Genomic DNA, 18,175 nt, shown 5'->3' on the forward strand with positions numbered 1-18,175 from the left:
AATCTGTTGTTTGTGCTGATATGGGAATGTGCTTAAACTAATATATAAATGCATATAACAGTAGTTAAAGCAGCAGTAAAAACAAACACATAAGACAACAATATAATATGGAGTTCACCCTGATATCTTGGGCTACATCTCCTTGAGCTCTAGTCAACTCGACTAGGCTCCCTGGGATTATGGCAACAATTCTTTTACAAGTTCCACACTCAACTCCAATGTTTTACACAGGAACATTGGGCTCAGAACACCATCTTATCCCTTGGCTCTTGGAGCTCTTCGGCTTTCTAGCTCTGGCTCTTGGCTCTAGCTTTGGCTCTTGCTCTGGCTCTTGGCTCTGACTCTAGCTCTGGCTCTTTAGTGCAGGCTCTGGTTCTAGCTCTCAGCTCTCACTTCTGGCGCTCACTCTGGCTCTTAGCTCTGGCTATGGCTTGCGGCTCTCTGCTCTGGCTTCTCTAAGCTCTTTCTCTCAACCTTTGCATGCCTCTATGAGTCGCTCAACCTCCAAGCAACTTCAACAACAATATGCTACTGTCAATTGAGCTCTCTGGCTTTGCGGCTCTGCCTCCAACCTCTGGTGGCTCTGCCTATTACAATGAGCTCGGCTCTGGTTTCTCTACTTCTAGGTCTGCTTACTGCTTCCTAGGCCACTTTCTTTTTTTCCCCTGCCTTTTTACTCTATGTTTGTTCGTGGCTTAAAGCCAACCTGTCTCATGATTGTTCACTTCCTCTTCCGTCTCTTTAGATCGCCTACCTCTGTCCGCTTGGAATTCCCTGCTTCTGCGTCATCGCCACTGTGAAATGTTTCACAGGGAGGTGGCCACTTGTCCCTTCACGAACTGTGCACCAGCTCTTCCTCGATGGTCCATTATTTTGGTTACTCTATGACATGATTCATCTACCAGCTCAGCGGTCAAATCAAACTTCAAACCTTTATGCATTATGGCTTATTTTCCCTGTCAAATTCAATCATCCATCGGGTGCAATCTCCACCATTAGATCTAGAGCCTCCAGATCCTACGGTTATCGCTCTTATCGCGCAGATGACTTGCTCGAACATTAGCCTGCGATGAGATCGGTTTTCTCTCTCTTTCGCCAGACATGCATCAATCAACGTATGGAATCGCTGGGTCCTCTAACAAACCCGCTTACCGCCCGAAATGCCTCCGATATTCCACCGGTTTTGGAGCGCGGGACCCACCTTCGGTTTTAGCGCTTTTCCCATGGTTTTCTGGCTTCCCTTATGACTGTGCGCTTGGGGATTTTCCTTCTCGAGGGGTTTTTCCCAACGATGTGCGATTAGAATCGCGCATCAAAAACAGCCTCCGTTTTCTTATCTGGATTTCCCATTTGCCAGTTTGCGCCACTGCGCTGTCTCCATGGGCCTCGGACAGTGCACTTCGACTGAGGTCCTCATTGTTCCATGCTGGCTACAAACTATCATTGCTCAGAGTTTATTTCTGATAGGCTTCAACATCCACAAGACTTTAAACTTCAGTATGAGTTTTTACAGAGTTCGGGTAGCTTTAAGAGAGTTTAAGGATCCAATTCAGATCACGCCTTCCCACTAAAGGAACTTTTGGTCCACCAAAAGACTAATATACTGATATGTGCAGTAAATGAGAGTAACAATACCCTCTTCTTTCAGCCTCCCTACACTTGCCTTCGCAAAAATCTCTGACCACTTCCCTTCTTGGATGGGTTGGTCGTCACGGGAAGAGTTGTTTTCCTTCTTGACTTCATGCAGAACTTCTGCTGTGAAGTTTACAGAAGGTAGTTTGAACTTCTTTTCCTTGATCCTTGATCCAAGGTGGCTCAAACAAATGTGAAGTACATATGCTCCACAAAACTTTCATTTGTACCTGTTTGAAAAGCTGCCAACAACAACTGTTAACAACAGCAGGCATACAAACAACAACTACATGGGCTAACTCCTGCTTCAAAAAAGAAACAGATTTCACATCTTGTGAACCCTTCCATGTCTTATATCTGCATACAAATGATTGACTAGATAACAAGCCAATAAAACATGCTTTTAAAACAAATGACCCTTCAGGTCAAGCATGTAGAAAAAGACCTTTAGGACTCTTTTCCAAAAGATGAAACACTTCATCATTATCTCCATTTTGGAGACCAAGTTAGCTTCTCTCAAGCCAACATTACATGCATCTCATGCTCATGCATGCATTCCATCTTTCAACTTTTTCTTCAGTACACTGTACTTTCGAAGCTAAAATGAACATACTGTTGCAGCAATAAAGTGAGTTTCCTACTCAACTTCTTTCTATTTACCATTTTGGTAAGATCCTGCAACTTGCATTTATTCCACAAAGAAATGCAAACAGATGCATCAAAGGACATGCAGTCTTAATTGGATAAGAATTCTAACCATTTCTTACCAATCCATTTCAAAGGTCCCTCCTTTGTTTGCACATCAGCATCAATATATGAATCATCCTGAACCACATCAATCATGGAATCTTTATTTCCATCCCTACCATTTTCTTTTTCCACCTTCTCCTTCAGCTTTGGTGGAAGCAGTGCTGGATTCAGAGTCCAACACCTTTCAGCAAGATGCCCTTGCTTATGGCAGTAAGTGCAACACACGTGCATCCTTTTGACAGCATGATTTTCCTTGTCCTGTGGACCTTTGGCTGCTTGCTTCTTTTCCTTCAAAAGTTTCTTGTATGTGGCCATCCTCTTCCAACATCTAGAAACATAATGGTTATCCAAACCACAAAAGTAACATGCAATTCCTTTTCCATGCTTTACAAAATCAAAAGGAATGTGTTTAGAACCAGATTTATACCTGCCTCTTTCACCTTTATTGCCTTCACGAGGAGGTGAAGCAAATGAAAAAGTGGTTCCCTTTGGAACACCATCACTTTCTTCAAGGCCATAAGAGTTTCCACAACTCTCTGGTTCAAGTATGTGCTTTTGAACACCTGCATCACGCGAATGATGTTTCGAGCTATTGCATTCCTCCTTAATACAATCCTCACACTTCTGAGAGGACCTGCAATGAAACTCCTTTTTGGAACTGTTTCAATGGCCTTCATGGTAGCTTTGGAACTCTCTCCATAAGACTGTCCATAACCAAGACCCAAATACTTAGGCCTTTCCTCAACCATTATTGGCTCAGCAATACCTTGTGCATGTTTGCCCAATCCTTTTCCTTTATAGCCCATCTTGGACATTAGCTTGGAACCTATGCCTCTGGTATGTTTTTCAAAAGAACCAATATAAGCATTCTTAGAAGAATTTGAATACTTGGCCAAGGCTTCTTTTGCAACAAAGAGCTGTGATTCCAACTCATGCATCCTTTTTAGGTTCATATTTGCAATATGAAGTTGCCTCTCCATTTCCTGCAATTTGTCAGAAAGCATCTGCTTCTCTTCCTCCACAGAATTCAACTGCTCTCTAAGTATGTTGCTCTTCCTTCCATCCTCATACATTTCTCTCACCATATCCATCATGGTGGACAAGTCTTGCTTCATGTCTCCATTAAAGGAACTTCAGGAGCAAGAAGAATTTGAGAACTCACTTGTAGAAGTTGTCATTATGCCAATGAACAAAAGAACTTCAAACAAGATTAATAAAGAGCTTACTCAAGCAACCTTTTGCAACAAACCTCTTGTGCTTCAAGGGTTGCTTTGAGGTCTTTTAGGGATAAGAAGAATGCCTTCAGCATTTCTTCCTTCTTGTCCTTCCTGGATTGAGCTATTAATAGCTTTCCCTTCACCTCTACAAACTCAAACGATAGTCAGTCTGCAAACAAGCATACAATCGATGTGGCAATCAATATTTTACTATCCAAACACCTTTTGGACAAGCAATCTTTGCCCTGTCAATCAAGCATTCTGATACAACCTTCTTTGAAGGTGGGGCTAATCAATCTTAAGCTCTGATACCCCCTGATCTGAAAATGGGGCTCTCAGGATTCTTGTCTAACTTACAAGAACCTCTCCCACTTCCAAAACTTTAAATTCCCAAGTCTTAATGATTAACCATTTTCTGATCTGGATTTCCCATTTGCTAGTTTACGCCACTGCGTGGTCTCCATGGACCTCGGTCAGCGCACTTCAACCGAGGTCCTCGTTGTTCCGTGCTGGCTACAAACTGTCATTGTTCAGAGGTTATTTCTGATAGGCTTCGACATCCACAAGACTTTAAACTTCGGTATGAGTTTTTACAGAGTTCAGGTAGCTTTAAGAGAGTTCAAGGATCCAATTCGGATCATCGAGTAAGGAGAGTATGATCCCCAAGGGAAGAAAATCTAAGAAGGAGAGAAAAAAGTGAAACTACTAAATTACATGATTTCATTTGTAGATTTCTTGTATGGTGAAGAAAAATGATCTTATGGCCAAAGTATTTTAGCATCATAAGCTAGATGACCTCATCCTAGACAATGTCAAGAAGAAGACTAGAGACAAGCCACCAAGGTATCAAGGTATGGGTCATTTTTTAACTTTTATTACTTCATTATCTAATAGAAATATTTTAGACTCAATTTTCTCTAATCATTGGAGACATCAAATTATTCTGATTTGGTACCTTACACTAGTCCTACTACAACAACTTCTTTGACACCTCTTTCTAAGAGAGATCTTCAAGATGATTTTTCATACTCTTCATACTAGAATGTTTATCATATTTAGTATTTAATTTAGAATTCCCTAAGAAACACATTTCATTTCTATATCACAAGATACAAAGGGCACATCATACTTTACAAATAGTCGATGAGCTAGTGGGAGAAACTGCCAAGTCACAGAGAACTAGTTCTTAGTTTTTTGGTACTCCACAAAATGTCACTATTATTGTTAGCAAGTACATGTTCAACCAACAGAAAAAGGATTCGTATATCATGGTATAGGGTGGATACAAGGGAAAATATGTGTTGGGGTTTATCAAAAACACCATCCCTTATCACAATAATTACATATTTGACATTGTGTGCATTGTATTTTTAGCCATGATCTTCTTCCCACTGGGTTTTCCCTCTTTACCTCACCTTTTTCATATTGTGTATTGCATAGGTTGTTTCATGAGTACCTAACATGGCTACAAATTAGTGGGACTCATTGAATGTTTTATATAGATTTTGTACATGAGTACCAAACATGGCTAAAAATTATTGGGACTCATTTGCTAACATACTATGTGATTATACTTCGAGTGGGTGTTGAGGTACTTTACACTGAGCATTTCATCAAGACCTCACTTCGGCAATCATTTAATCATATTCCATACATCGTTAGGGGCACATATGACCACTTTTCATTCATTACTAGACCTTTCTTTCCATTTAGTATCTTCAACTATTTTAGTAATTTTTTATTTTTATTAAGTCTATTGTTAGTAATGGATGACACTTAGGATGACATATGGCAGTGACTAGATAGTGACATGGTGATTTCCTCTACAACTTTTTTTTTGTAAACTTGGTATTACTTTCGCTATTTATATTAACTGGCCAAAATCAAGTTTTTCCATTTGTTCCAAGTAGCCTCAACCTACCCGTAGGAAACCAAGTTGGCCACCTGTCAGCATTAAAATCTATCCAAAATTTGTATAAGTCTTTCTCCATTAACCTAACAGCAATGCCTATTTTATCTATACTGAAAATCAACATTGGAAAATAAAAGCTAATCACCCTAAAACATAAAAAAAGGATATCTCGATCGTTGTTTTACTCCTCGTTTGAGGAATCCACGGCGGCTGGGGCTTTAGCACTGGATCCCGACATCTCACTTCTCCTCATATCCTACAGACTTTGTTCAAACCTTCCTAGTGCCAAGTTGCTTTGATATGTTTGTATCTGAATTGTTGCTAACTCCCTGAGAAGCTCTACTTTGATGGGATCTTTCCCTTTGGTGTCCTCATGTGCCTCTTGACCTTTGTTTTTTGCATGTTCTTTGTTGAGATTCATGGCCTGGGCCACAACATTCTTCATGAACCAGTATTGTTGGATCATTTGTCTGAAGAGGGTGTGCCGGCCGCGGGTGTTTCCCAAGTCTTGAACCATGTCTTCCCATTATTCCATGGGAATATCTTAGTTGGTAATACTGTCATTTAATTCTCGCTCCCAACCCGCTATTTGGGCTTTGACCTTAGGTGGGTTCCCTACCATGTATGCATCAATGAGGGTCTTCATATGCTCCCGTCCTGTCTTTCTCCCTCTCTTGCGTTGTTCTTTGATAGAGCTTCCCATACCCCCAGCTATCTTTTTACTTGTACCTCTATTTCTCTTCGTAGTCACTTATTTTCCATCTCTTCCCATTCTTGCATTGTCACGGTTGTCGTTTCCTTCTCCCAGTTTTCTTTCCTCTATGTTCTTGCTTGCCTTCACACTGTAATGGATGAAAATTATGATTAAACTTAAAACACTAGCATGAGAAGTATCAACATTCTGTTGGTATAACACCCAATCTGTCTTACATTTAGTTGAGCCATGCTTGGTATCTCTCTGAAGACCTGACGGCCTAAGTTTTCTTATCATTCCCCTCAGCTTTCCCCCTGCCATCTCTTGGGTTTTCTCTTTGTTGCCCCTCAATTCTTCTTTTCTCAGGTTAGTCTCTCCCTATCGGCCTTCGCACAGAAGGTTTTCCATAGACAACCTATCGAGGAGGCCACTAGGGGGGACTATGTCCTTGTTTTAGACAACGCAAGGTATTTTTACCGTAGAAATTCTACCGGGAGAACTATAGGGGAGGACCATGTTCCTGTTCTGGGATGCACAAGGTAATTTCATTCCATTCTCGCTCCTGTCTACATTCTTTACTCTAATTGAACCTGTCATTTTCCTCTCGGTTTTACTCAAGAAATTCCAGATAGGTTTCTCATAGGCCGCACTATCCCTTGTCTTATCTCCTGAGGTCTCCATGATGGATTCCTCCCTATTCCAGTTACCTACAAAATCTCTTCCAAGCCTCAGGAGCCACCTGGCCAGAGTGGAATTCCTCAGACCTTCTCCCTTTCCAGGTTCGTTCTTCTCTCCCTGACCTCCCTCCTTTTCTCTGTACACCTTCTTCAGGGCCAGAATTTTGATTCTTGCTTCTCTCACCTTTTCGTCCTCACTCTCGACCCAGGTGGTGTTCTAGGAGATCCTGGTTTCAACTCTTTCAGAGTCCAGACCTTTCTCATTATTTTTCCCAAAGACTATTGAATTTGACATAACTATAATTTTGTGGTTTAGGAAATGGAGAAAAACATACCATTGACCAGAGTTGGTGCAACTGCTTCCCCCGGTCTGTGTCTTCGTCCTGAATCCACCACCTTTCTCTGCTCCTACTCTCGCTCTCACATTCTGCATGCAACTAACATCTATCTCTCTGCCCTTTTGTTTTACCTCCCTTTCCCTGCTGCCTTTCGACGTACCTACCACCTGTCCTTCAAATTTACTAACCGCCCTTTTCCTCATTCCTTCACCTAGGAATGATGGCCCTCCATCCCTTCCCACTCTGACTCTCATTAACTCCCTCGTGCATCCGGCTACTCCTACCATGAGTCCTTCTCCATTATCCTACCACTTGCTAGCATCATTCTGCCTGCTCTCCCGCTGACTCCCATGCCTTCCTCTCTTCCTACCCTTCTTAGCTCCACCTGCCTCCTCTTGGGGCTTTCTCCCTCCCTACCTTGTCCTTCCACCTACCCTTCCTATTGTCCTCTTCCTCCACATCCAGAAGAGATCTCTATCCTTGTGCTTGTGTGGATGATATCTGACATCTCCACTTCCCATCGATGATGGCCCACCTCCTCTTCTCTGCCACACCCTGATTGGGGTTCTCCTCATGCTCCTTGTCTTTTTCTAGTATTTCCACTAGTTTCTTCATTTCCTCCATTTGTAATAACTCTTCTACTTTTATATCTAGGTTTCTGCCTACCTGGCCGCATCCCAATTTTGCGAGATTGTCTGCTGCCACGTTGCCCATCCTTCGAACATGTGTTGGGATAATGTATCCTATCTATCGAATTAGCTTGTTGATCTCTTGGACCAGCCATGCAGTCCTCCAGCTTTGGTTGATTCTTTCCCACTGTGTTCCTTGTTGTAGCTTCTTCACCATTTCTATCGCCATTTTCAAGTCTCCTTCTACCTGCAGTATTTGGAATCATTCTCTTATCACAATTTCCATTCCCCTTTTCAGAGCATGAAGCTATGCTTCATTGTTGGTCGCATTTCTGCAGTCCATAGCGTAAACTCTGAGAGTTTTCCCCTTGTTATCTCTAAATAATCCTCCTGTCCCCACCGCACCAGGGTTCCCTTTTGCAGCTCCTTCGAAATTAAGTTTGATAAATTCTTTTTGAGGCCATTTATAGCAATTTGCAGACTCTCCATTGGGGGTATGGTGCTTCCACGAGGATGTGTTTAGCATACTAGGTTTCAAGTTCAAGCCTTTCATTATTCTTTCTTCCTATGGATTGCTTTTCCAATCCTCCTCATACCATTTCTCTGTCAATATTGTCTCTCTTATGTTCTAGATTATCTGATTCCATTTTTCTACTTCAGTTCTTCTTTCTTCTTTGAAGATCAGGTTATTTATTTCCTTCCATATTGCCCATAGGACGAACCCTAACAAAATTCTCCAAGCTCAGTTCAGGATTGTGTTTGGGTAAGGATTTTTCTGCCAATTATCTATAGTTGTCTTCGTGTTGTTTGGATTCCTATCACTATCTCTGAAGAGTTGATTATGTTTTTTCCACAGGTTATCACTATATCTGCATGTATTGGTCATGTGCTCCATTGTTTCTACTTGTTCTTTACATAAGTTGCATATCAAGGGTCCTTGTAGCCCTTTTTTTTTGCAATTGATCCCATGTAAGTGCGCACCTATGGAGAAGGATCCACATGAAGAAGGAAACATTTGGCCATATCTTTTCTTGCCATACTCTTTCCTAGATATTTGTCTCTTGATGTCTGAGATGTTCTGCTTGTAGTTGATAACCCTCTTTAATTGTGAACATCCCTTTAATCCTATAACCCCAACTTAGTATGTCTAGCCCTTCTGCTTTTGCAATTTTCCGGGTTGCCATTTCATTTTCATATAACTTCCACTGGGGTGTTTTTGGTGCATCTGGCCAGTCATGTTTTTGTTTCCACTTTCTCCAGTATTCTCCAGGTTCTATGCTCCAAAAGTTTTTAACTATTTTTTCCCCATGGATGTTGGTATATTGGTGGACTTCTTCAAGCTTATGCTTACTTATTAGTTTTTATCTCTGTTGCCACGCTTCTTCCCAAAAATTGACTTTGTCACCTCCTCTGATTTCCCAGAAACTATGGTTGTTGATCAAATTTCTGTTATCTGAGGCTAGGTTCCATATTTTCGAACCTTTCTTGTTGTCTTGGAGTCTCAACTTTCCTTCTATTGATCTAGGCATGTCATACTTCCTCTCCCATAATTGTTTCCATAGATCTACCCCTCCCTAGATCCATCTCCACCATAAATTTGCCCCCATCACCTGATTGAGCATATAAGGATCTCAGAGTCCTAGTCCTCCTTCTTTTAGGGGTTTGCTGAGCCAATTCCATGATAGAGGAGCCCATTTTTTTTCCATTCTAGGCCCTTTCCATAAAAAAATGTTGAAGATGTCTATCATCTTTTGGCATACTATTTTAGGAGTTGCTTGACTAGTTAGTTGGTAAATCGGGATAGATTGTAGTACTGATCTCAGTAATATTACGTGACTTGCCATATTTAGTGCCCTGAATGACCAGTTCTGCATCTTTCTTTGGATTTTTCCCAATAGGGGTTTCTAGTTTGCCTCTCTGTTTTGCTAATCATTTAACTGAACTCCTAAGTATTTCGAGGGGAAATTTCCTATTCTGAATCCCATTACTCTTGCTAAGAAATCTTGTGAGATTGTTATTGTGTTGAAGAAAAATATATCATACTTCTCTTTGTTTTTCTCTATCCCTGAAGCACTAGTGAAGTCTGTGAGAATTTCCATTATTTTCCTGGCTTCCTTGAGTGATGCATGTCCATACATCATTATGTCATCTACAAATTGTTGGTGAGTTAATGGTAGATCATTCCCCCATAGTCTGAGGCCAGTGTACTATTCACTTCGAACTTTCTCCTTTATGTACCTTCTAAGGCCTTCCGCTGCTAGGATGGACAAAAAAGGGGAAAGCGGGTTGCCTTGCCTGAGCCCTCAGGTTGTGTTAAATGCCTTTGTGGGTGATCCGTTGAGTAGAATTGATAGAACTAGAGTTGATACCATCGAAATTATCCAACTTATCCATATTTCATCAAAGTAGAATGCCTTCAATATTCCTTGTAAATAATCCCAATTCAGTCGATCATAGGATTTTGACAAATCTAAACCAGCATTCCTTTGGTTTTTTTTGTTTTTAATGAATGAATTTCCTCTTGTGCCACCACTATGCCATCTTTTATTTGTTTTCCTTTGATAAACCCTGTCTGTTCCTGAGATATCAACCCAAGTAGTATAGGTTTTAAATGATTAACCATAATTGTAGCCATAATTTTGTATATGACATTACAAAGTGCCATTGGTTTGAACCCTTGTGATTCTTCTGAATGATCTGTCTTCAGGATCAGGGCCAGAAATGTGGAATTCAGGGCCGGGTGCATTCTTTTGGTGCGCCTGGACTCCTCCACTAGTTTCACTATGTCTTCACCCATGAATGGCCATGTCGCCTGGAAGAATTCAGCGGTTAATCCATTTGGCCCTGGTACTTTGTTTCTCGCCATATTCCTAATTACTTATTCTACCTTTATTTTAGATATTTCTCTTAGTAGGGCCATGTTCTGATCTTTTCTCACCAGGTTGAGGATTCACTGTATGATTTTGTTTATATTCTGCTCCCTTCTTATGTTTGGTTCCATCAACAGCCCTTTGAAGTGTTGCACTAATAGATTCTCCATGTCTTGATTTTGAGTAAGATGATTGCCTTGCTGATCTACTAGGGAGAGTATCCTGTTCTATTGAATATGATAGATCTACTAGGGAGAATATCTTGTTCTGTTGAATATGATAGATCTACAAGGGAGAATATCCTGTTCTGTTGAATATGATAGATCATTACTTTGTGAAAAAACCTTGTATTTCATTCTCCTTCCTTTAACCATTGAATTCTGGATTTCTGTTTCCGTATTATTTCTTCTTGTTGTCTCCTTTCCTCCATTTTATTAATCAGCTACCCTTCCTCCTCTGCTAGCCCTTCACTTTTGCCTTCGTTGATTATTTGTTGTTGTACTTCCTTCATCTTTGTTTGGATCAACTCATGTTCCTTTTGTATGTTGTCGAATTCATCCTTATTCCATTTCTTTATTTTTCCTTTTAGATCTTTAAGTCTGAGTTGAAAGGTGTGCATCAGGTTTCTCCCTACTATCTCGCTCTCATTCCACCACTCCTTCATTTTTTCTATGAGGGTCGGTTCTCTTAGCCAAAATGCCTCAAACCTAAAAGGTCTGTTTCGGTTTCCTTGTTTCATTTCTACTTCGAGTTTAATAGGCTAGTGATCTGACCCTAGACATGGTAGAATTGATGCCTCATAGTATACATCTTTGCTAATGAAGTGTTCTGTGGCCAAGAATCTATCCAGTCGAGAGGCTATTTGTCTACTCCCTCCCCTTCTATTATTCCACGTATATTTTCCATTTATTGTTGGGATGTCCACCAATTTTAGTTCTTCTTTTAAATCTCTGAATTTCTCCATTTCCGACTCTTCTCTTCGCAGTTCCCCTTTTTTCTCCTCTATTGTTGCTATTAAGTTGAACTCCCCCAGTACCAGCCATATTTTTTCTTTATGTAGTTGGCTAAAACTATTTATTTTGCTGGAATAAATTTTCCTTTTCCATTGGAATGTGAGGGTCATATACTGCAGAGACTAGGAAACATTATTTATTTCCTATCAGGCAGAACTGCCCCACGAGGATTCTCTTCATACCTATCCAGTAGTCCACTGTGATCTCTGTTGGGTTCCACAGTATTGCTATTCCGCCCACGCTACATCTCGCATCTATGATCATGCATTCATACCTTGGTTTTATTTCACTTAATAAATCTTCTATTTTCCCTCCTATAATCTTTGTTTCTTGTAGCAACATGAGTTGAGGTTTTTCTTTTCATAGTATCTGAGTTAAATGTCTATGTTTACCTCTACTATTGAGGCCTCTTATGTTCCAGGATGTAATTATCATTGGGATACTTTGTTTATTTGTTGGTATACCGCTGATAGAGGTACCACCCTGCCTGTATTCACCAACATTTCTCCCATAATCTGTATAGATTCCTGTAGGTTCCTCCGACCTCTTTACCTTCCTCCTTTCATTTTATTTGAATATTCTTGGGAGTTGTCCTGATGCATCCCCAATTTTTCTTCCATCTCCACCTGTCCCTGTTTAGCTTGAAACTGTTGGAATGTTTCTTTGTATAGTCTTTTTTGGTCTTCTGGTATAAATCTATTGTCTAGGTGTCTCCATTCATTCAATAGTTTCTTCAACACCTCTTCTTCCATGCGTAATTCCTCTCCCTTGCTTGGGTCGATTTCCATTGTGGTTTTTTCCATCTTCTCCCTGTCTTCCTCATCCTCTTTCTCTGCCATCTCTCTTTGGGCTTTCCTCTTAGGGTTTGGTTTGCCTTGACTTGAACTGCTCTCCTTTCCTTTTTCCTGATAGTCTATAGTTTGGGCCTCATTTTCTTCTTCTTCTTCTCCCTGCAGTGCTTCAAAGTTGTTCGTTCTGCTCGGCTAAGCTTGATATTCTTTTTTCCCTACATTGGGGTTTTCTTTTGCTTGTCTTCTCTTGCTTTTCACTTCTTGAAACCCTTCCTTATCTTCTTTATGTTTCCTCTGTTGTTTGTTCATGTTCTCTCCCTCCTCTAGGTTCATTGGACACTCCTTAAATAGGTGACCATACTCATGACATCTACAACATCTGAACTGGATGTGTTAGTAGTCTAGGGTTTGTTGCCATACCTCTTCATGATATTCTAGTTCCACTGAGTCTGGTATAGGTTCATCTATGTTCATGTATACGCATATTCTCACATATGAAGTGTATCTTCCTTTTTTTTTCGTTTCTGCTATTTTGACAAATCTGTCTATCGTATTTCCAATGACCTCCAGTATTTCTGGGTCCCAGAAATCCATTGGGAGACCGAATAACCTGACCCAAACCGGGGCTGCCAGAAATTTTTCCTTGTCTGGGTCGTAGCATTCTTCCCAGTATCTCATAAACAAACTAGCATTATAATGAAAGTAAGGACCATTTTCAAATACTTTTTCTTTGTCTTGCAGGTTCAAGAATATTACCATGAAGAAGCCTCTAGCTCCCAACTTGAGCTCAATATGACCTTTAGGCTGCCATTTTTGTTGTATCCATTTGGTGAGGTCCTTCTCCGTCAGCCAGACTCTGATGAACTTACATATTAGAGCATGGTCTTTCATGTAGCTTCTGTATCGCTCCAGTTTTTTCATCGGAATGATGAATCTCGATTTCTTCGTCGCACATGGTAAACATTTTCCTCTGTTGCCTGCCTGCCATCGCACCCCGAGGACAAGTCCTGACATTTTTTTGGTATCTCCTGCTAGTTTTGGATTACTTGTATTCTGGTGGGAATCCCTTGCCACCGCGTCTCGGTAGGAGGGGACCTCTTCCCCCCCCCCACCTTCCTCCTCTGTCATTCCGACCTAGTTACTGGCCTCCTGGTTTGCAGCGTTGCAGATGTCATCAAATTTACCAGGAAGATGAAACATATTAGATTTCGAGTGAATAATCTTCAAAAAGTTGAGGTGGAAGCTTGTGTTTCACTGAGTAGCAAGGCAAGAGAAGTCTAGAGTCGAGATATAGGAGAACTCTAGAACAGACGCATGAGACACTTGCACCATGGGGCCTTTAAGATCATGCAGCACCACTAGTCTCCCAAATATTGAAGTGAGTCCACTCTGGCGTATCTGGACCATTTTCTACAGCCTCTATAGCAAAACATAGGTATTATGCAATTTTTGTTGATGACTTTTCAAGAAAATGTTGGATCTTCTTCATGTGGAAGAAGGATGAAGTTTTCTAAAAAAAAATTGAAATCAAAGCAATTGTTGAAAAGGAGATTGGTCATAAAATGAAAGCCCTGAGAAGTAATAATGGAATAGAATATGTTTCTAGGACCTTCAAGGAATTTTATGCCAAAGAGGGCATTAAAATGAAGTGGTTGCAAGGAAGAACACAAGCATAGTGGGAGCACCAAGAGCCATGTTGCATGATTAGGGGTTTCCATTACATATATGGGCAGAAGCATGCAATACCGCAATTTATTTGCAGAACAAGAGCCCTCATAGAATACTTGGCATGATGACATCCGAAGAAGATTTCTCTAGGAGGAATCTAGATGTATCTTATTTCATGATTTTTTGTGCTTCTTTGCATCACCAAGTCTCCAAGGATAACAGGAAGAAAATTGAGCCTACATTTGAGATGGGAGTCTTTGTAGGATACACAGAGACACCACATAACTAGAGGGTGTATTTTCCCTCACTCAAGGTAACAATAGTGAGGAGAGATGTCAAATTTGATAAGGAGAAGGCTATGAGATGCTCTCTAGAGTGAGAATTGAGTATCCCAAAGAAGGAGTAGTTGTTAGTTCCAAAGGAGGAGCCTTGAACAGATCTTTAGGATGTTGTGGAGTAGCCACATGTAGAGGAGTAAACAGGAGGCAGAGTGGAGGCACACACTCAACCAGAATCTTCCTAAGACGGGAGGAAGAGAACCAGAGAATATGAAAAATTGGTGCAGGATGCACAGGAGCATGTGGGAGCTCTTTCATCTCAGCGTGGGAAGAGGAGGTCACCAGAAAAATACACTTGGTATATGGCTCTCATGACAGAATTCATTGAGACAGAGCCTTCTTCTTTTGAGGAAGAAATTTCTCAAAGAGTGTAGGTTGATGCCATGGTTGAGGAGTATGACTCAATCATGAAGAACAATGTATGTGAGGTGGTGCCAAGACTAGAGAACAAGATAGTAGTTAGTTCCACATGGATCTAAAAATGAAGCATGCAACTGATGGGAGCATTGAGAAGTACAAGGCAAAATTTGTGGTCAAAGGCTTCTCTCAGGTATAGGGAGTGGAATATGAAGAAACATTTTCCCTAGTGGCAAGATATTCCTCCATCGGAACCATTCTATAATTAGTTGTGTAGATTGGGTGGAAGATCCATTAGATGGATGTGAAGACCACCTTTCTTAATGGTGTTGTTGAGAAACAAATTTACATAGAGCATCCAGAGGGATTTGAGACATATGACAGGGAGACACATATATGTAGACTTAGGAGAGCCTTGTATGGTCTCAAACAGGTTCCCTAAGAATGGTACACTTATATTGACACATATCTCAATGGATTGGGCCTTACCAAAAGTGAAGCATATGCCAATCTCTATCACATTGTGGTAGATGGAAATTTTCTAATATTAGTTTTATACGTTGATGACTTGATACTTACACGGGATGAGTAGTTTATCCTCTATTCGAAGGAGGACATTGCGTGAGAATTTGAGATGAAATACATGGGCTTCATGCATTACTTCCTTGGGTTGGAAGTATGGCAAGGTGATGGTGAGTTGTTTGTGAGTCAGGGGAATTATGCCTCTGAAATACTTCAGAGATTTCACATGAAGAACTGCAAGCCTATGGACACACCTCTAGCTACAAAATGGAGGGAGTACTTCTTTAGGAGAGGAAGTAGATGCCACCATCTACAGATAGCTGGTGGGGTCCTTGATGTATATGGTAACATAAGGCTTGGCATATGCTATGTAGTTAATCAGTTGAGTCAATCCATGGTGAGTCCTACCAAGTTATGCAACAAAGCATGTGTTGAGGTACCTCATAGGCTCACTCGAATATGGATTATGGTACAAAAGGGAAGAGAGTGAAGCTCCAAGGCTTCACTGTAGATTGGGTAGGGATTCCATTAGACAAGAAAATTACTTCAAGTGTTATCTTCAGTGTTGGGTCTGCAACTATTTCCTGGTATAGTAGGAAACAAAGGTTTGTGGCACTCAGCTCAGCAAAGGCTGAATGGCTGCAATTCAAGCAACATGTGAGGCCATATGGATGAGGAAAATATTGGTGGGTATTTTCAATCAGGAGATGCATCCGATAGTGATTCATTGTGATAATCAGAGTTGTATCAAACTTTTTGAGAATCCAATATTTCATGACAAGTCCAAGCACATTGATATAAGGTACCATCACTTGCAGGATTGAGTTTAAAGGAGAATTATGATGCTAGAGTACATTCCAACTTAGGAGCGGGATCCAGATATCTTAACAAAGGCATTTTCAAGAGGCAAATTCGAATTCCATAGGTGCAGGATAGGGGTAGTGCAAAATCCCTTTCTTGATAAGAGGGAGTGTTAGAAATGTAGAAATAAAGACTAAATTTGACTTGTGCCTTAGTCAAATTTAGTAATTCGATTTTCCACATCAACAAGATGACTTGGATTGCAGTTAACTTGTGTGACATGGCTTTTGTCTACTACTTCACTTAATAAATTGGAGTTAGAGGCTAGAAGTAGTGTAGTGCATGAAGTGATTCCTAAAATTTAGCAATCTATGTCAGTTTGACTCGGTTAATTGAGCACAAGTACTAAGTTGAGTTAGTTGAAGCTCAGCTAAGTAATAAAATTGTTGTTAACTCAAGGATCTCTCAGTTAAACCATTCAATAAGCTAAAAATAGCCCAGACATGCATGAAATTTGAATTGCCTAGCTGGAGTGGACGAAAATGCACATTGTAATTATCAATTGTATACTAGTTGAATGTGTAGGCTTGGCAGTTAAGCAGGTGAATAATTCCTTGGGAATTGTGCAAGAAAATAGGAGAAAATTCCTATCTTTTAGGAGCTAATTTCCTCGAGGATTATGTAAGGAAATAGGAGCAAGTTGGGGCCTTGAATTGGATAAGTGTTTACCATAGTATTATAGTGAGTAGGAGAACAAGTTTACAACGCACATTGTGTGCCAGGATCAAAGCAAGACATTGTAATAGTTTCTCACTCTCATATGATTAATGAAAAGAAGCGGAGGTGTTTTCCCCAGTTGAGTTCCCCTGTAAATCATTGTGTTCTTGTAGTATTTTAATGGTTGCATGTAATTACATGTTTTTCTAAATTATGATTTCCATTCCATGAAATAATAGAGGAAATTTGTAATCTCTTGTTTTCAGTTTGAATACATCAATAGTAGAAAATTTCTATTACTTTCTAAAATTGCATCCATAAGGGAACCCAACCTCATTCGAATTGTGTTTCTCTCATGGAAACATTATTTATTATATTCATGTTTGACAATAATATCAAATTAAAGTTTCATGAGTAATTCAAATTGTCTCTTTTGTCAGTCAACTTTCTTTTTTATTTTATTCTCTCTTCTCTCTTATTTTGTAGTAGCTAGTTTAGTATTTTTTTTCAAACCTACATTAATACAATATTATGAATGTATGCATGATGAATGGAAAGAAAACAACCACACACACACACAGGTAAATAAGAGAAACAATGTGCATTTAAAAAATATAAACATTAGAAATTGTTTCTCAAATATATTTGAGAAAAAAAGGGACAAAAGAGGTGAATTTGAACCTACACTTGAGGGAAATCAAGACTTGTGGACACTTGGCTAAGCCGCTAGTTAAGTTATTCTCTTATTTATTCTTGCACCCCAAAGGAAGAGGGGTGTTTTTTTGTTAAGAGTGAGAGGAATTGCTATCCAAATTCCCATGTGAAGACTAAGATTGCACTAGACATCTTGAGAATATTATAATTTTCACATATCAAAGAAATAAAGAACCTAGTGAAATCCCATTGAATGTTGGTTTTTCCATTTAGATTTCTAGGAATTCCAACTATTTTAGTATGCACACTATTGGTTTATCTTTCAGATTCAAGATCAATGGCTTAAACAATATGGATATTAACACTATTGTAGAGAGTTTCCAATATTTTCTTTTATTATTTATAACTATTGGAGAAGGTGAAAATGTCATTGTTGCTTACAATGGCTAGTGAAGTCCATCTTCTTTCTTTTTTAACTTTCATTTTTTGAGGCCCTAGATATTGATTTATTGCATTCTATTGTTATATTAGTATTGTTAGCTATACCCTTCAATTGTAATTGTAACTTTTGTCTCATATATATACCAAGGAGACC

This window comes from Pinus tabuliformis, chromosome 2_1 (assembly GCF_031772625.1).
Source record: "Pinus tabuliformis cultivar Carrire ecotype Pingquan chromosome 2_1, CPIR1, whole genome shotgun sequence".
NCBI lineage: Eukaryota > Viridiplantae > Streptophyta > Pinopsida > Pinales > Pinaceae > Pinus > Pinus tabuliformis.